The sequence below is a fragment of the Chlamydotis macqueenii genome, chromosome 2 (genome assembly GCF_036417535.1).
Source record: "Chlamydotis macqueenii isolate bChlMac1 chromosome 2, bChlMac1.mat, whole genome shotgun sequence".
Lineage (NCBI taxonomy): Eukaryota > Metazoa > Chordata > Aves > Otidiformes > Otididae > Chlamydotis > Chlamydotis macqueenii.
The window spans coordinates 81,118,085-81,139,218 of NC_141557.1; the positions used below are offsets into that span (position 1 = coordinate 81,118,085).

The window sequence follows — 21,134 nt, forward strand, 5'->3', positions numbered from 1 at the left end:
CACAGGAACCACTCACCCTACATCTGGCAAACAAAAAATGCTTTGATAAATAATTGCTACATCTGTCTTGGCTAAGGCTGTAGGGCCAGGATTCCTGACCAACATGGCTGTGTTCAGCAAATTTCAGCACAAGTAAACTCCTGCTAGCAAAACCTCTCACTAGCTGGTATAGTTTATTTTCCTGAAATAAAAGGGAGAGGGAAGCTGTTATATAAAGGTAATATGTTGATTTTGCTGATGTATTTCCAGCCATATTAGAAACTATAAAGTGAACCAGACTCACGTACCAATAAGGAAGCTCCTGTGCAGACATAGTCTAAGGTGTCAGCAGTAATTACACATACTTCCACTTGGAACTACCTGACTTCAGGAAATATTTTTATTCCCACATTTTCATGAGCAATATTGCAGACGTAATAGAAGTCATAAATCTTTAAATATTAATGTTTATCAAATGGGACTATAATGGAACAGGAAAATGCCACTAGTGTCTACCAAGTGCATACACATTCATACATATTTGACTACAAATTTAATTTGGACTTTTTAATACATGTTCATGAACTATGTGTATTTTGCCTCAATACTTATATTCTCAAAATTTACAATAAACTTGCTAGATTATATGTTGTAATCATATGCAAAAATTTAACTTGGAACAGTGACTGTTTAGCTCCTGCTTCATCAATTCACTGTTAATTACTGCTTAAAACTACTGCTAACATGGTTTGTTTCACTACGTCTTTTTAAAATACATTCTTTATTCTTTTCTAATACATAAATTAATTTCTTAATGAATCTGTGGCGTATTCCTTCCCTAACAAAGACTGAAGTGGGAACCTTTTTCCCTGGTGTTAGCCTATGAAAATAGCCCCACAGAAGTGAACATTCTGTTGAAAACCATACTCTCTTGCAACCAGATAGCAAGCCTTTAATCATATTGTTCAGCAATTTTTCATATGACAGCAGAATCATTTGAATGTATAAACACTCCTCAGTGAAAGTTTTTTTATTTCAGAAACCCTCCTAGGAGACTCAAGTGCTTTAGTTACTGATCCTACATTTGCAACTACACAGGAAAAATCATTGTCTCAAGATGGTTTCTCCATACACTGCACTTATTCTAGTATTGAATCCTAAGCCATTTTAAAGTGTCCACATCTACCTTTTTGAACCCTGAAATCATTACTTGGCTGTCCAAATACCCATCTATGTTAAAAGATCAGGAATTTTACAAAATACTCTTGCATTTCAGTCTTACTGCTCTACTTGCTGACCCCTTACACCAACAAATTACAGAAGGACTCCCAGGGTCACTTTTTGTTAACCAATTCAGCTGATTCATGCCTAGAGAAAAACATCAACTAAGTCCCAGTATTATCAGTTTCTCAGAGGGACTCATTCTTACCCAGAAGTACTCTATACATTGAATTCAGTGGACTTTGGAGGGAGATACTTTGCTTTAAGGAAAGAGATACGTTCCAGTAAGCCAGTTGACATGCTGAGAACACTCAGCAGGAAACCTCTCCATGCAGCTTTCTTTCCAGCATTGTAAGATCACTTATGTCTATCGATTTTCATGTTTTCATCCTGAAATCTCTTTCTTAGTTCTCATTTACCTGAGGAGATATTTGATTCTTTGTATTCAGCTTGATCTCCAGATCTTTGAATTTAATGATAAGATTTTGCCTAATTTGTTAGAGATCTGACCATGCTCTTATGCTCTGGAAGAATCTACCTGTATCCAAATGCTGACTAGTCCAAGCAGAAAAAGGAATTATATGCAATTGCTACTTACTGATGTATTAGTGTTCAATATTCCAGAAGTTTTATATTCTCTAGCTGAAAAAAAAAGAAGTGCATGACCAAAAGTTAGAAAAGCATAAATTAGTTTGAAGAAGTTGCATGTGATTACAAGTTCTTAATGTATTTTAACCATTTATGCTCTTTCAGCTGTTTAAAATCTAGACTGTCTCTTAGATGTAAAGAATGGCTCCATCAATTTCATTATATTTTAAAGGAGTCTAAGCATCTTCTGAGTAAATATTCCCTCTAAACAAACATGGAAAAAAAAAGTAATATTATTTGAGGCAACAGGCCCATACAATTTGCTGTGTGGCACAGTTTCTATACAAATTCATTCATTTTCTATTAAATGTTTTCCTAGACCAATTTGGCCGTTACGATGCCCATTACAACAACAAAATCAACAATCTGTCAAACAATAGACACTAGGATAAAAGTCCAATCTGCAGCGTATGCAACAGAAGGCAAAACTCTGGAGAGCGAAGGCGGCTGAAACAGCTCACATGAAAGGAAGCAGCACTGGTCACAGCAACTAAATCCGTGTTATCAGATAAAAACTTTAGCTCTGCTATGCTAGACACATCAGGAAGGGGGAGATAACAGCTAAGAATGAAGGCTGGATTCAGCTGCTAGAAAAAGAAAAATACTTTGCTGGAAACCATTGAAAATGTTGAGGTTTATATTCTTTTTCTCTTTTCTCCTGTTACTGCAATCAAGTTTTTGGACAAGTCAGGGGATTTAAAAGGTTTGTTTTGTGGAATGATATTTGTCAGAGATGTTGAAATGGAATGGCACAGAGCTCACATTCAGTGAGAAACAGGAAATTAAGCACAAGGAGAAAAGCAGCCACAGGTATTCAGCACCTGCAAGGGTGACTGGCTTTGAAGCTGTTTTGGAACATTACCCCAGTGCACCTGGTTTTCAAACTGTGTTAAATCTGGAGTTTATGTGTCTCAGGAGAGCTATGTTGTCTACTCCCATTTTATCCATAGTGCTGCAAGAAATGCTCAGCATAAATGTTAAGATGAAGTCCTATGTACTCTGCAGCTGTTAAAAATCCCAAATCATTTCTGAAAAGAACAATGATCTCATTTTCTTCTCAAACTCCTCTAGTTTACGATGGTTACAAGCTGTCTGGGAGTTAAAAAACAAAAAAAAAGCACCTGTTTTGTAGTGTATTACAATGTATGTAATTTGTAAATATGCAAGTGTTTTTAGTAAAGATCCTTGTACTTCTGGTGCAAGGCATTTTAGGACTTCCTAAAAATCACTTTTACATGTGTCCATAGAGCATAAATGTTACAGACAGAGCTGTCTAAATAACAGGAAAGTGCAGATGGATGGCAAGACTGTGAGTTATCTGCAACACTTTCTATAATAGTGAGCTTTCTCTAACAATGTGTGTGAACTTAAACAAATTTGCACTGACACCTTTGAAGTTGTCAGATTTCCTTGGAGAGGATCTTCTAGCATAAAGCATGAAAGGATTTTTGCCCCTAGTGTGAAGCTTAGATATGACTCCAATTACAATGAGTTTCATATTCCATGCCACAACACTGCCCTTCAGATCTTCTTTGCTTGACTCGGGAGTTTTGCCTTATGAACTGCAAAAACCACTTGAAGCAGGAAAGCTGTGGGGACTGTGCATTTTCCTGTCCAAGTTCAGAGTCATGGAACTATGATGTTAAAGAAAGAAAACATCATGGATATTAGTCACAAGTCAATCCTACCCCATGTATCCTGTGGACAAGACTATATTCCCTCTATAGGCTTCCACATTTATTTTCTGAACTACTTCTATTTTCCCAGTGCAATAACTTGTCATATAAAGATCAAGAAAATACAAATATTAGGTTTCTTCCTGAATCCTTAAACATTTTATCTTAATGTACAAGCACAGAGAAGATTATTTAAAGTTACGTATGTAACAGGAAGGTGCTTGATCTTACAATCCTATAATTCTGACTTTTTTTTGTACATACACTTCTTGAACTTGCTTTTTCTTCAAAAAGAAAAATCCCGTCCTGTAGCACTAAAATATATCTTATAGTTCCATACATACATAGAAAGACTGGGACATCTAATTCCAGCACTTCAAACCTCTTCATTTAATAACAGATTAAGTGATAGCTGTTTTCCTGTGTATGATATCATGCTGGAGGGGAACAAGATGCTTTGCCAGTTGGTTTTGCACAGATAAAAGATGGTGGGACTCAGGAATTTGGTTCCTTTTTAGCTGCTCTGCTGAGTTTTGCACACTTTTTCTTCCCTTATGTCCTGTCTGTTTCTGTTGCAATTTTAGCTTTACTCCATTCCTTGTCTTTTACTGAAGTCCTAGTCTCCTCAAACACTTTTAAGACCTCTGTTCCAAGTTATAATTTATCCAGGCTAACCTATCTGAATCCCTGCACTAGTACCTCTCAGTTCCTGCTGCAGATCCCTTGCTATCTTTTTCAGACCTCCTGCTAGCCCAATATTTTCTTTTTTATCCTATGCTCTGGCAATCTAATACCAGTCTCCTGTTTCACAGTCTATCTTTCTTTCTCCCACAACTAGTTTCTGCTTTTTTCCTGCTGAACCACATGCTATTATCTTCACTGGTATCCTGCTCTACTGCCTTCCTTTCTTCTGCTGATGACAGGTGTTTTTTTTAATCTCAGTGACTTGATGTAATTTTTTTCTCTTTGTTCCAGTTACTTTGATCTTCTGTCTAGACTTATAGAAACTGTGTTTCTATCCCAACATTTTCTCTGAATCCCAGGGCGTGTATTTGGATGACACATCTGCTCTTTCCCCACCAGCCTCCTTAATTTCCAGTCTCCTTTGGCTCAGTGAGCACTCAGCTGCCATGTACACAACATCCCCATCTACCTGCCTTCCAACAATGCTGGAAATTATATAGGGCAACAGATTCCTACTTCCTCCTCCTGTTTCTCCCCGTCTTTCTAACTCTTCCTCTGTTTTCTTCTCTGGCTCCTAGACTTTGTCTTCATGACCTCAGGCAATCATCCTCCACTCCGTGATCCTCTTCCTGTAAATTCCCCCCCCCAAAATTCTATGTACTGCTCTGTTGTTCGCTAGGTTTGAATGAGCTGGCTTCCTCCTCAGCAACTGGATGGTTTTAAGGAACTGAACAGAAAGGTGACTTCTCTTCAAACACAAGGCAGAAAAATCTTCCTCTTCTGTGTATAAACTATCTTTCAAAAGGAACTGTTTTCTTGCAGCTTAATTAATTCCTGCTGTTTAGCAGAGTCACAGCAACTGACCCTATCTCTTTGGTTTACCTTTACCATGAAGCAAGATGCGTGTAACAAGTTATTATGGTAATCCCATTCATAGTAGTTCATATTAATATGTTTTATTTCACATTTGTAATGGATTAGGTGCACACAAGCAGACAATTACCATAACTCAGTTGACAAGTGACTCAGTTGTATTAATTGGAGGTACTGCAAGTATCCACTACAAAAAACAAACAAACAAACAAAAAACAAAAAAAAAAAAAGAAAAAAGTGCAGATTTATCTTAACTTTAATATTAAATCTATAGACTTAAGGCTGAAGGGATCACACCCCATGTTTTTGTTGGGAAGATAAACATACTGTCACTCATTAGCCCTCTGTGATGCTGCAGCTTGTTCACTGGGAACAGACAGAGACTTGAGCTGAAAAGCCCTTGTCATTTTGGAGCACATGCAGACTGACTTTTTGATCTGTGTGGGTTTTTGCCAGACTGGCGGGACATGGAGCAAAGTTTAGTACTTTCTGGCACAAGTCAGAAAGTCTGCACTAGAGGAAAGACAGACCTTCCCAAATACAAGATTGCTAGGATTCATTTGACATGCATAATTTTTCCTAGATCGACTCCTGGAAGCACTTGCAGCATGAGAACATTATTTCCTAAGTCCAGCAAGTGAAAAGCAGCTGAAAACAAAGTTTAAAACTGAGAGAGGCCACTAATTTTTATTTACAGTTAGAAATTCACCAATTTTCTGAAGCTTGTGAAAAACATCAAATGATTTTCTGTTGGTATATGCAGTCATATTAAGCTATAAAATGTCAGGAGGAGTTCAGAACAAAAAGTGTGTGTAGTTCCAGTGAGTTTATGGACTACTGCTTTCAGTGAATGACCTGTTTGTGAGGGAAGTGGATGCTGAAACACAAGAAGTGTGCATTCATCTCCAAGGCAGAAAATAACAACTTGGCAGGGAAAGCTTTTAAATTAATTGAGAATAGCTAAGAAGCCAGAGTGAGAGGAAAGGAACAATATGACCGTAATAGTTTTGGTTTACTTCACAGCACTTGTGCCACCTGGTGATGTGATTTTACAAAGCCAGCTGACATCCCAGAGGCAGACACTGTAATTTTACTTAAATAATAGTCTTCCTCATTTTTGACCAAGGGCTCTTATTCCCTCAAATTTCTTCAGCAGTGGATTTCTCAAGAGTTCTAGAAAGCAATTTTGAGATTAAAACAGAGGTTTAATGGTTGCAGCCTTATCACCTCAAACTGTGAACCTCTCAGGGCTTGACACTGAGCAAATTATGAAGGGTCAGGACTTAAACCAACATCAAAGAAAAATTTATGGGCTATAGGCAAGCATGTTAGTTGGTTATTCTGCACAGTGGTACACAAAGTCAAAACTGAAACCGTCTTCCTACTATAAAATTAAGCTTCCCAACATTTTTAATTTAAGATCTTACATCCTTTTCCAGAAGAATAACTATTTTAACCATTACAGCCTAGTCAGATTCCAGGTCCTTCCAACTGGAATTTCTTCTTCAGGTCTATTTGTAAACATTGGCTTTACTTTCCTGTCCTAAAATGGTCAAATTTATTACTATGTTTAAATAAGTATTGCATATAGAATTTCTTACATATTTCATTTTTTTTTCTTGCTTTCAGGCTTGTTAATTAAGTTTAAACAGTGTTTTTTAAGGGTTATACACTTTTTGGAATGTGTTTGGAAGTTTCAGTCATGTCCTGACTGTAGATGCAGATAGATCTCTGATCTTTCTATTTTTACTGTGTCAAATTCTGGGCTCTTCAGTACAAGAAAGGCATGGAGATACTGGAGAGAATCCAGCAAAGGACTAAGATGATGAAGGGGCTGTAATATCTCTTCTATGAGTAAAGGCTGAGAGAGCTGGGAGTGTTCAGGTTCAAGGGAGTCTTATCAATGCATATAAATACCTGAAGGGAGGGTGCAAAGACGACTGAACCAGGCTGTCTTCTGAGGTGCCCAGTGGCAGGACCAGAGGTAATGGGCACAAACTGAAACACAAGAGGTTCCCTCTGAATGTCAGGAAACACTTTTGTACTGAAGGTGGCTGAGCACTGGCACAGGTTGCCTAGGGAGGTGGTGGAGTGATGGTGATATTAAAAGACTGCTATCATAGTTAATGTAAATAATTCTACGGATTTATAATAACAGATCAATTTAGGTAGTACATTTGAAAATACTGTGGAGAAAACACAGCACAGAAATTCCATCTCAGGTAGAAGGAGAGAATAATTGAGTTCAGAGGCAAATGATGGGACCTAACTTGGCTCAGGTCAGATCAACGGAGTGCAAGGGGAAGCAAAGAAGTGCTTATCCAGCAACTTTTGCCTGGGGCTCTGATGAAATTCGTAAAACCTTTGAAAAGGTGACTCCATACTTATATTGATCTCTGCAGATTCTGGATTCCTTTATATATACAGAGGACTGGGGAGGAGAAATGAAAAAAGAAAATGTAGCAGTTCCTGCAGTGTCCCAAATAATCTCTTACTTTGTGAGCACTTCACCAAATTAGTTTCAAAGCAACAATGCAGCCTCCAATTCCTGACTTCACTGTTTCCCCTTGCAGATCCAGCTGACAATCCAAGTGAATCCCAGCTGAGGATTTAAGCGAGCGATAAATCCTCTACTGTGTGCTACGATTTTCTCTAGAGTCAGCATGATTGTTGTTATTTGCTTTTTCTTTGATTATCATCAGCATTTTGCTTCAGCTTTTTTTTCCTGGGGAAAAATATGAGACATTTGTTCAGATTTTAGTATCCAAAGGGTATAGAACAGAGCTAATATTTACATGACACAAAAGCAAAGGAATCAAAGATTATTCTTATTGAATTTATACCACTAGGCCTGCTCTCCTCTATAGTAGCTATGCTACTTATTGCCTTAGCGCTTTATCAGAAGACAAAGAATTTCAGGCCAGGCATAGGAACAGAGGCCCAGGAAGCATCTCTGTCTTATCCTGTGGTCTTTAGGTGACATGCACCTAAGTACAAAATCAAGTTTCAATTTCTACTGAGGCTGAATATCTGATGGAGTTATCACATCTGTTTTCCCCCTCTCGGCTTTCTTAAGGGTTGTGGTGGTCCACTCAGACTCATTAGCTTCCATCTTTCTATATTCACTCTGACCATTGATAGAGATACTGATACACACGCAGACACCCATCCCAGCACACCCTTTCCCCACCTAAAACTAGCAAAGCAGAAGCCCTGCTCTCCTTTTCACCAAATGTGACATCCACCCTCTAGTGCCTGGGTGCCTCCGTGAATGCAGGTGGCAGGTCCTTCGTGCTATGGGCAGGATAAGGTGGAAAGAACAGAACACGGGCAGCAGTGTGCAGGGCAAATGTACATCTTTCAAAATCAGATTTTCTGATTGGTTTTCAGGGCCTATAATTTGTGGTGCTGGTGGAGAAAGTGCTCTATTGCTAAGCCTGGAGTGAGAGGGTTAAGTCCAACGTGCCTTCTACTGCTGCTGACAGCCCAAACAACTGAGACTTTAATTAAAGTACAGGCCAAAGCTTTCCCTCTGCCTAGCTGTCTTGCAGTTTCGCCTGCTCAATGAGGCAGGAAAAATGATGTTAAAACTGAATAAAAACAATGCATTTGCCAAATGACAGAGGCTTTTGATAAGACACTCAGCTGGTAATGAGAAATGCAGAGCAGACAATGGAGTTGACTGAAAGGTTTGATAAGCAAATGAACAAAACCGTTAAGGAGAGAGGCACAGGAATTTGTAGACAGGCAAAACTAGCAGTTTGGAAGGGCTGATAACTGAACTGCAGCACGTTTTATTTCCTATATTGCCTAATGTGTTTTACTAAAATTCTTATAAAAGATTTATAAGGCTTATGAAAAATTTAACAGCTTCCCTCGTTTGACCCTGACCCATCATTAGAGTCTGGGTGTCTGCAGCCACTGCTTCCCTGTCAATTAATTCTGTATAATGGTCGATTTTCTCCAAAGGAGCAAAGTATAATTTGTTTGCACTGATATTACTCATTCCAGATCAGGTAAGCTACTGACTGCTAAAATCACTAATCATTCACACTCTTGATTAAAAACGCAGGAGTGTGCAGCCATGTATGAAACACAGTGAACCCACTTATGTAGTATGCAGAAGACTCAAACAGTGTTATTTTTTCATGTGGAAGATCACGCGTTATACGAAAGGCATGAAGATGATAGGCATGGGACATTCTGAAAAGAGGGCACTACACCTTCTCCCAAAGTGTAGCAATGCCATCCGTCCTTCTCTAAAGAGTCACTATTTAATGTGTAGTATAGACAAGATTTATTCTGGGAAGGCTGGAGTACAGCTCACAACTTATTGGTCTGATAAATTATACTGAACTCCATTGGAAAAGGGGACAGACGAGTACAACTTACTTGGGCTTCTATCAAAATAATAAAAAAAATTCTCTAATTTTAAACCAAAATATTTTAACAAATACAAAGCTACCCTTCCACTAAAAGACTAGATACATTATTTTAGTGGTTTGTTAAAAAATACTCACCTTGGACTATGGCAATAGCTTTACGTCAGTGCTAAGTACCTTCAAAAATCTCTACAAAATCATAAAGAGTGGAATGATAAAAAAAAAAGTCATGGTAAAACTGTCAGAAATATTGTAATATATCATTGGGTGCATTTATTTTTAGGTGTGGCAAATGTGATGTGGTATAATACGAAAGACAATTCTGCCACTTGCGTCATATTGCCCACATGTTGTCTTATCTCTAGATTTTGCTACCTGTGAACAAAGAAATGTGTCCTGGTTTAGTCTCACTCGGGACTAAGCCCAACCCTCTCCACTGCCCGAGTAAACAGGGGAGAAAAAATATAACAAAAGCCTCTAAGGTCAAGATAAGGACAGGGAGAGCTAAACAGACTCAACTTGGGAAAAATTACTTAATTCATTAGTAATCAATCTACAGCAGGATAATAAGAAACAAAATAATCAGATCTTAAGAACACCTCCCTCCAACACCTCCCCTCTTCCCAGGCTTAAATTTGCTTCTGACTGTCTCCACCTCCTCCTCCTCCCCGCTCCGAGAAACACAGGGGAAATAGGGAATGGGGGTTGTGGTCAGTTCATCACACGTTGTCTCTGCCACTCCTTCCTCCTCAAGGGGAGGACTCCTCATACTCTTCCCCTGCTCCAACATGGGGTGCCTCCCATGGGCTACAGTCCTTCATGAACTGCTCTAGTGCTGCTCCTTTTCCACAGGGTGCAGGTCCCTTAGGAATCAGCTGCCCCAGCTGAGGCCCTCCATGGGCCACAGCCTCCTTTGGGCATCCGGCTGCTCCGACATGGAGCTCCATGGGCTGCAGGTGGATCTCTGCTCCTCCATGGGCCTCCATGGGCCACAGAAGGACAGCCTGCTTCACCATGGGCTGCACCACAGGCTGCAGGGGAATCTCTGCCAGGAGTGGCATTACTCCTCCCCCTCCTTCTTCACTGACCTTGGTGTCTGTAGAGTTCTCTCTCTTAGTATCTTCTCTCTCCTCTCTCTTCTCTTCTCTCCTTTCCTCCCCACTCCTCCCCCTCTCTTCTAGAAGGGGAAACTTCTAGCATCTTCTTGCAGAAGCCACCACTGTAGCCTCCTCCCCACTATGCAAACCTAACACACGATGCCACTAAGACCTTTCTATCTACACTCACTTTGTTGGTTTTGTGTTATTATCTGGCAGTAAAGGCACTTAGAGCAAGTTAGACTGACTATATTGGCTGCTCAGTATTTGGTTGCATCTGAATATACAACCTTGAGTTGCTCATTTCAAAGCATCACCCATGAGAGCATTATCAGCATTAGTTCTGCAAGTGCAACTGCCCATTAACCCAATTTGTGAAACAGTTTAGGCTAGAAACGAGCTGAAACCAAACTACTTCTTTACAAACTGGCCCATTTCAATTTAAAAGAAAATTGCATTTAGCAGAACTGTAGGAGTAATACTGATCAGAAAAGGGAGGTGAGGGTAGGAGATAACCACTTAAGCTGGAATAGAAGAAGAAGCCCTTCTTTGATTGTGTCTGACTAAGAAATACGGAAAGAGGTTATGTTAAGATTTAATGGCAATAGTTAGATGATAGTGAATGGCAGTGCTGGTTCCTTTTTACATTTGAGCTAGAGTTTGTTTTTTGTTTGCTGAGGTTTTTTTTTTGTTTGTTTCTTGGGATTTTTTTTCTTCATTCCTAGTATACTCCTGGAAAAAAAAAAAACAACAAACCAAAAACAAACAAAAATTTGAAAAAATAAAAAAACACAAAAAATTAAGTATTGAGATTAATATATATTTACATGGATAGGGTTCTTCTGGGATCCAGCTGGTATCCACAGGATTACCCAAAGGATAAGATCTGACAGCAGACCAGTCAGAGTTTCCTTTAGTTTGACCTCTAATGCCTCAGCAGTGTTCTGAAGATATTCAGCAAAGGTACAGAAAGCTTCTGCTCCCATTAAGGAAGATGGCTTAATAAATTATTTAAACATACAAACAAAAAATGCAACCTAGCAGAACAGCATCTGCCACTTTGGAACATTACCATGTCCTTTACATTTTTTGGTTAATAACAGGAAAATTTTACAGCAAAACTTTAGATGTTATTTTGCTCTTAGTAGCATTACATTTTCCTAATAACTCTTACATGAATATGTCAGATTATGTTTTCATGTGACAGCAGATAAGATTGATTTGATTTACTTCCTTTAAGCAGAATATTACAGTATTGAACTCAAAGATTAAAACAAGGAGTTCTGCAAAACAGAGGTCCTTTTTATTTTCATTATATTAAAAAATATTTTAAAAATATTTTTATATTAACATTTTTATTATCAGAAAAAATATTTTATTACTTATAGCTAATATTTTATATGTATAATATTTTATATGCATACAGCACAACAGTTGCTGGGTTGTACAGTGTAAAGGGCACTTAAAAAATATGAGAAGGAACCCTGTGGTTGTATTAACACAGGGCAACATGAATAATATGCCAATACTACTGTCTGCTACTGTTAGGCAAGTAGTGCACTGCACCTTGTTTCATATTATCATGCTGCAGAGGAGAAAAAAGGATATCTGAGGGACGGACGACTCAGTGGATAAGGAATTGGCTGGATGGTCACATTCAAAGAGTTGCGGTCAACAGCTCGATGTCCAAGTGGAGACTGGTGATGAGTGGTCTTCCTCAGGGGTCAGTACTGGGATTGGTCCTGTTTAGTATCTTTGTTAGCGACATGGACAGTGGGATAGAGTGCACCCTCAGCAAGTTCACCGATGACACCAAGCTGTGTGGTGGGATTGACACGCTGGAGGGATGGGATACCATCCAGACAGACCTGGCTGGGCTGGAGAGGTGAGCCTGTGCATACCTCATGAAGTTCAACCAGGCCAAGTGCAAGGTCCTGCACCTGGGTCATGGCAATCTCAAGCACAAATACAAGCAGGGCAGAGAATGGATTGAGAGCAGCCCTAAGAAGGACTTGGGAGTGTTGGTGGATGAGAAGCTCAACGTGACTCAGCAATGTGCACTTGCAGCCCAGAAGGCCAACTGCATCCTGGGCTGCATCAAGAGGAGCGTGGCCAGCAGGTCGAGGGAGGTGATTCTCCCCCTCTACTCTGTTCTGATGAGACTCCACCTGGAGTACTGCATTCAGCTCTGGAGCCCCCACCATAAGAAGGACATGGACTTGTTGGAGGGAGTCCAGAGGAGGGCCATGAAGATGGTCAGAGGGCTGGAGCACCTCTCCTATGAGGACAGGCTGAGAGATTTGAGGCTGTTCAGCCTGGAGAAGAGGAGGCTCCAGAGAGACCTTTTAGTAGCCATCCAGTACCTAAAGGGGGCTTATAAGAAAGATAGGGAAAAATTTTTTAGCAGGGCCTGTTGTGATAGGACAAGGGGTAATGGTTTTAGTCTAGAAGGATATAGATTCAGACTGGATATAAGGAAAAGATTTTTTACAATGAGGGTGGTGAAACACTAGAGGAGATTGCCTGTAAAGGTGGTAAGTGCCCCATCTCTGGAAAGATTCAAGGCCAGGTTGGATGAGGCTCTGAGCAACCTGATCTAGTTGAAGATGTCCCTGCTTCTTGCAGGGTGGTTGGACTAGATGACATTTAAAGGTCCCTTCTAACTCAAACTATTCTATGATTCTATTTACCATTGCTGCCCTTGTGAAAACCCACAAGACAACATTTTTAAGTTAATGGAACACTACAAGACTCAGAATCAAGGGTATTCTTTAAATCAAAATAAGTTGAAAAAGCAACTGAAGTAACTTAATACTGATTGAAGTGCTGTAGCCCTGAGGAAGACTTTGGAAATCTAACTTATATTTAACAGTAAAAGCAGATAACTCAGATGACTGTATCATTTAGCCCAATAAAATATATATATTTTTTTAATCTAATTATACTTGCTTGAATGTAATGGCTTCTCTAAGCATGCATGGTCTCCAGGAGACTAGCTTTAAAAATTCTTGATTGCACCTTTAGCAAAATTATGACAATCACTCTTCAGTCTTAACTGGAATGGAAGATACTTCCAGTAATCAGCAGAAGAGTTTGGTACTTACATTTGAGAAGAGCAAAGGTCAGTGGGGCAATAAAGAACTGACTTAGTGTTTCAAATATGAATGTATGTACATATGGTGATACGTTTTTTTTGAGTTTTACAAAATGATAACTCAGTGAACAGATCATCTTAAGAAATGAGGAAGGAAATTTCAGTGGCACGATGGGATTTTGGAGGACACAAAGTTGTTTGCATGCTTCTACACATTACATTCTCTAACATTTTAATCTCTTTCAGGCTTGACTTGAATTTCTTGTTTCTCGTATTAGTGATTTTTCTGTTTCTCTACTTCTTAATAACTGCAATTGTAAAAAAAAAGCTTTTACAGTTATATTTTAAAATATTTGGAACTGCACCTTAGAGCAGATCTGTAACTGTATATGATTAACATGATGATACTGTTTCCCATTACATATTAGAATTTAGCATTACAGAGACTAATTCAGTCCATCTTTCTAGAAAATTCCCTTACTGCACAGTCTCTATTACTTTGCCCAGCTCAGCGTTGAGTACCAAGTGACAGAACTCATATCATTCCTCTTGTATGCAGAATAATATACATCACTGCCGGAAAGATTTTTCTGCACAATATAAATTTTCCCTTTCTTAATTTTGTCCCTCCACTTCTCTGTGCTGAACAAAACAATACCTTTCCTTTTTTTTTGGCGTTTAAGCCCTTCAGCTATCTGTAGCCCTTTTGTCATCTCTTATCCAAGCTAAACATATTTTAGTTATTTTAATCTTTCCGTATAACCCAGAGTGCCTATAGTTAAGACAATTTTCCTTTCTCTTCTGTAAACTCCCTCCAATTTGTTTATATCTATCTTGTGATATGATGCCCAGGACAAAATTATGTTGTTATTGTCTCAACACCGAGTGATATGCAGAGATCTATTAATTTCCAGCCACAGCACATGATTATTCTACTCATGAAAATTCTTTTGGACTTCCAGGTAGTCAAATGACATCTAATGTCTCATTCTTATTACTCCAGTCCCTCACTCCTTTTGCCACTTCTGCTTTACATGTTTCTTTCATCTATGTAATTATACATGTATTGGAATTACAAGAAATCTTTTCTTATCACAATTCCCAACTGAATCTTACTATCTTTCATTTATGTTTCTAAATTTTATGTTCTCATCTATTATTTCTGATATGATGGGTGGTTTTCAACTGTCCCTAGTTGGCATGAACTTTGAATTTCATTTACCTACAGTTCAATATTTAAATAAAACTTAAAGGGAATGTAGTTTAAACAATTTAATGTTATGTATGCAAATAGTCATCTATTACATTATGGCAATTTGTTATTACATGTCTCACCTTTCTTTGCAACATTTTTCTCCCAAAAACCAGTGTTCTATCTCACTAGGTACCAGAGTAAGGAATGTGCTTTTTACATCAGCAAAGTGTAAATTGAGACAAGTTGAGATGTTTTTGTAAAGCACCTCTATCCACCAGGTTATTTGTCTCTCTCAAACTAAAAAAATCAGCAGGAATTTTTGAGGAAATGTCTATTCTTCATGAAGGCACAGTGTTCAGAAGCCATTAACCTTCAAATGCCTAATTTCTGGTTGCACTGAGTTCATATTGGCACTGGCTTTTTTAACTCAAGGATACTCCTTGCAATGAGGCATCAAATAATTTAATAAGAAAAAGAGGTATCACTTAAGTCTGTATCTTCTTAAGTCAGTCACTTAGCTGTCTCTGAGGATCTGATATTTTATATGATACAAAATGTAGCTTTCAGTTACAGGGGAGAAATTACCAGAGCAATTATCCTTTATCCTTTTGAAGATCAGCATTAACTTTATCTTATTGTTGTTGTTGTTGTTCCCATTTCTTCCCATGACCTTTTCTCTTCAAAGAAGAAAATTTGTGTTTCTGTAAATTCTTTCATTCTCTTAATCATTTAAGACTCATAATCCAGAATAGCTAATTTGCATATAATAACATTTCATAGATGTTTCTTATTTGCATCTTGTCAACAGAACTACTTTCAGTAGCAATTCTCTCAAAGCGGTCAAACAAAAACCTCTCAAGGGGATAATACTAAGGAAACTAGTTTCAAGCACTGAAATACACCAAAGATTCAGCCTGGACTGAGAAAGTTGCCTTTACCTCAGTTAACTGACTTGCCTAAATTGAGACCCGCATCACAACCAGCTCCTCAGCTGTCTGCAGGGTGTCTTAGCCCATCTGAGAGCTGCAGGCACCTTCTTCTCCCACCACTGATCAAGCATAGTGGCTTTCCAGAGTGGCTGAGCAAGGATGCAGTGCTTGGGGAAGATCAGAAATGACTGGTGAGCCAAAGGAAGAGCACCTTCAGTGAAATTAAACTTAAAAAGAGCCTAGGCAGTCAAGAAACTACAGGAAAGTGGAAGGAAGGATCTTTCCTCTTTCCAATATGGTTCAGTTACAGGGAAAGGCATTATTAAGTGCATACTTGAAGTTGGAAAGAATTGTGGGTTGGAAAAGCGTGGTTGAAAGCAGAGTTTCTCTTAGAAATGACACTTATTTTTATCCCATCACATCAGGAATTTTCTTACATCTAAAATGCTTCGTTCCAGTGCTTGAGTTTGACAAGCTGTAGTTGGAGTAATAAAATGCTTTCTAAACTGCAGTTGACAGGCAAATCATTCAGAGTGTAAACAGAAAATTTGTGGTTTGAGTTTTCTTAGATTAACTATCTAGGTCTGCTTAAGGTACAATTTCACTATAGAAATTGAAATATAGATAAGAATATTTATGCTGATGTAGGACAGATGATGTAGGACAACTCTCCATCAAATATATAAATTAAAGGAATGTCACTTCTCACATTTTTTTTTTCTTATTTTAGAAGGCTGGTTGCAATTACTGTTCCATATTTGTAGAAGAGTAAAACAAAAGAGAGCCATTAATTAAATGTTAAATGCATTACTGCTTACTGAATTGGATGATTCATTTCCATTTTCATGACAATTCCAACAGAATAATGTGCTTCATTCCTTCAGAGAATTTTCTGTATGCATGCTGTTGCAGCAGGATCAAGTCTGGTCTGAGTGCCTTCAGCTTAACAGCATCTCTAGGGGCATGATCCATGCCTCCTTTCCCTGCTTACTATACAAAGAGTGACAAAGGGTGTTGACTTTTTACTTCATTGTTCCTTTCAGCAGCTTGGGTGAGTCAGAGCCCTCTTCCTCATGCTCTCCATCACTGCACCATACCTATCATCTGTGCTTTAGCACTCTCTAAGGTTGATCCTTTAGAGTTTTACTTCTGTGGCATTTAACCTTAATCCTCCCTGTATAGCTTTAAAGCAATCATCTTCCTGTAAAATACACATACTTACATATGTCTTACCTTGCTCATTTTCTGGCTTGAACTGCATGGCTGTAATATCATGAACAAGTTTTTAAGAACTGCATATTCCATTTCAGATGGTCAGAGTTTAGCCATGTTAGCAAGTGCTCCAATCTACTCACCTTTCAGGTCCAGTATCAGAAAGGAAACTGTCTGGAAATAAGTATATTTTCTCCAGATTCGTAAGTCCCCTCATGTGTCTCACAGGTAGTGATATGTCAGAGCTATGCAAAACTGTTTCTTTTAGGAGGTATGGCTGTTTATGGGCAAGGTATTGCAACTCTGCTCCTTTAATTAGTCTCTGAGACCCTTCAGTCTAAAATGACATCAAAGCAGCTTGTCCGAGACCTGGATGCTGCTTTACATGAGGGCACAAGCAAGGATAAATACAGTGGACTGTCTCTGGGCTAGGAATGCACTAGAGAGCACTTAGACCTTGACATGACCCAGCTTTCACCATGCCAACATTGGGCATCTGGCAACTTTTTCTGGTACCTCTTGATTCTCTGTTACTTTTACTTTCTCTACATTTATGACATCCTCTTCAAAAGGAGACCTGAGAGTGCTTCCGTCACTAGAACAATCCTAGCAACCACAACCACCTCATAAGAAGATATTCCTATGTTCTTGAAAAACATAGAACAAAATTCTTAGGCCAGCACTTTGTGACTGTCCTTCTTTGGAGGTAGTAAAACCCTAACAAAAGAGAGCTGAAAAGATAAAATGATACTGAGTGCTGATGATAGCTGTAATATTTTTTAGCTAGTGGAAACACCAACAGAAAATTTCATAATGTATGTATGTGTGTCTGTATGGAATGCAATGGATATTTGAGTATTAAACTGTAACAGTATCAGTTATTCATTATCAAGGTAATACTGGCAAGACCAGAATACTCAGTTGAATTTTGGGAAACAGAAAAAAAAAAGGCTATTACCTTGTAAAGGACCTTACAACTTTCTTCTAAGTGACCCTTTTTTGAGCTAGGTCCAAGCCACAATATACCTTCATCTGCAAGTTTGGAACAGTTGGTGAAATTCCCACTAAGGGCCAATGCATGGGCACACAAATGCATACTCTGCATTATGTTTAAGGATCTATTGAAAAGAAAAAAAAAAAAGAAAGATGGTAATATGTTTTAAGTTGTTACATGCTGTTATATGATTCCTCTGTCGCGTTGTGTCACCACTGCTGTCACTGTCAAGACAAAGAAAGACTTTTGCAAGGTTTATAAACTTTTGGTGAGGATGAAACCCCACTGTTCCCAAGGCCATCCATGCTAGGCAGGAGAAATCTTCCCCTCCACATTTTTAAGACCAAAAACTGCACCCCAAGTCCTGAGTTTTACAGCCTCCTTACCATCCTGCCACCTCCCGTCCCTCCTGAGCATGTCATCATGCATGTTTCCATATCAGCAGCAGGACAGCTGTCCAGTTCTTTTATTCATGGTATAACAGTCTGAAGCAACTACAGTTGTCTGCTTGATGGCTCAGAGTTCCTGTTATCCTCACAAGGGTGATCTGTTGTCACTCACGTATTCAACAGCACTCCATCAAGCACTTGGCTGTCTTCTGTGCTGCAGCAAACTTGACAGAGTCTTCACTATTGTCCTCTGCTCTTCGAAAGAAGATGAGCCCTTTTGGAGGAGTGCTCTGTGAGACCCTATGAGCCACACACAGCCTCACTGTTTAGCCAAGATGAATGCAAATTATTCGTGGAGCTCCTAAAAGGGCAGTGTGTGCCTTTGTAAACACTCTTGATGAACATCCTACAGACTCAACTCTTATTTTATAAACCAAATACTTCCATTCTATCTCCTCTGTCTGTGTTGGTTTTGTTTAGTGAGGTGGGGGCTACAGTGGGACCTTCTGCAAGAAGCTGCTGGAAGTTTCCCCTTGTCTGGTGGACTCGGCCGGGCTGAGGGCGGACCCTGCTACTGGCCAGGGCTGAGCCAACTGGTGGCAGAATGTTCCCTTATAACGCCTCTGTGATAATGTATTTAAGAAAGGGAAAAATAAAAAATGGGAGAAGATGTGAAGAAGCTGAAGAAGGGGGGAGGGGGGTGCAAGACTTCTAAGCCTACTTGAGGTACAAATGTAGCTATTCTTGAGAAGACTCAGACACTGTTAGCAAAGGTATATTCTTCTGCACTTATTCCACACACCTGCTGCCTTTAATAATATAATCTGGAATACAGTCCTCTGCTGGGAAGAATATTCAGGGAGACATACAGTTCAAAGTTTCTTCCCTTTCAGTGAATATGAACTATATATCAATGTCCGGGTACTCAGAGCTGCCAGGCAGGCCTGTTTAGATGCTTCTGAAAACTAATACTGTTGTGGTCTATATCAACAAGTAAGTTCTCCCTAACTTTTGAAAGAGGGAGCTGCCTCTTGGGATTAGTGCAGGTATCCATGATTTGTCTTGCAGGCACTCTGAGCAGTCAAACAAACTAACCTCAGTTGCTTCAAACTTCTAGACCATGACTCAAAGATCTAGACAGTTGTCCTAATACCAGTATTTCAACAATTTTCCTCTTTGTGTTGCACTCTAACAAGAAACATCAGACTTTATGTCCCAGATACCTGGGTTTATCTCTGGAAAGTTACTGATTTTTCTGGATAGAGAACCTTTTCCCATTCCTTCTATTCTAGAAAGTGTTTTTTCCAAGTAAAAGACATAACTCAGGCAGCACTCTTGGCCTTAGAAAGATACTAACTATTGCTGTGCTGCTTACAAAGAATCTCATATTGACTATCAGACCATACGAAAGAGTGTTTTTGGGCTGTAAAAGGAAACCACTTTTCTTTTAGGACCTCCCCTAAAAGTGACCTCCCTTTGGGATGTCCCAAAAATTCCCATTTGAAAAGCAGCCAAATGGGGTCCCATTCAGTCTTTTACTAAGCTTTACAGACTTACTGAAGTATCTGGGAACAACATTACATCCAGAAGAGCTGTCTGTAAGAGGATCTTCTGCCAGATATGTTTTTGTGAGTACTGCATATGGACAACCAATGAAAGGAGGAAGAATGGCTGTTTGTTTGCAGTTTTCCTTGTAAATGTCTGTGGTTTAGGCAATACATTTCCAATACTTCCTTCTACTCCTCTGCTTTCTGTAGTCAGATCAAATCTCTAGCTTCTTAGGATGAGAGGAGCTGAAATGACTGTCTGTTCCACCCTTAATTTTATCATATGTGCAGCACATGGAGAAAGAAGGAAGGGATGTCTTTAACGATAATATGAAAGTGAAAAAAAAAACCAAAACCAAAAAACTATCAGTGCTACCAATGCTGTCATAATAGCTTTCATGGTGTTAACACAGGTAAAGACAATGAATTTGGAGAACTGCTATAGTTCTGTTTTTATCAAACAGTTCAAGTCTCACAGATCTCATTTCCACAGAAGCCAAGAGGAATTCTGTCATCAGTATCAGTAGCTGTAGTGCTAATCTTGCAGTGCTTACTGTGGACTTTGATCCTCCTGATGTATGTATATTTTGGAGTAGGCATACTGGGCTTGTGCATGAAGTTAACACCTCTGTGAATGCTTGCAGATAGACTATCAGATTCTGGTCCTACTAATATTCATGCTCAAACTCAACTTCAAACACAACAGCATTCAAACTGAATATGTTTTCTGCGGTTTCAAAGTACCCTGGAAAGGAGGCTACCACCTAAGCTAATCTTCCTAAAGGGAAAGATAAATAAAGTTACTTTCTCATACTTTGATCCCATTTATTTGTGTGTGGCAGCATATTTAATTTTGGAAGAAATTATAATCTATTAAACATGCAAAGCCTAAAAGAGTAATTTTACTGTTCCTGAAAGAATATCCCAGTGTAATGATATTTCTAATAAATGGCTTATATATTTTTCATCATTTTTAAGTCAACCAAATTTTGAACAATGAAACTGAAATTAAAACTGTGGGTAGACAATATTATCATAGTCAAGAAAATGTGCTTGCTCTCTGCTGCCTTCAGCAAATAATTTCTGAGACTTTTCAAATAAAGCAGTGAACTGGTAATGATATCTGTCAATTGATGAAATAACCTATTCCATCTACAGATAGGATTTTCTTGTGATTTTGATTGAACAAAATGTCTCCAAAGGAGCATGGTAAC

The 21,134-nt window shown here is 38.9% G+C and overlaps 1 protein-coding gene across 5 annotated transcripts in view; it reads left to right on the plus strand.

The window, feature by feature from the left end:
- Positions 1–21,134, plus strand: part of CDH12 (cadherin 12) — a 167,765-nt gene that overhangs the window by 124,361 nt on the left and 22,270 nt on the right. The window lies entirely within an intron of this gene.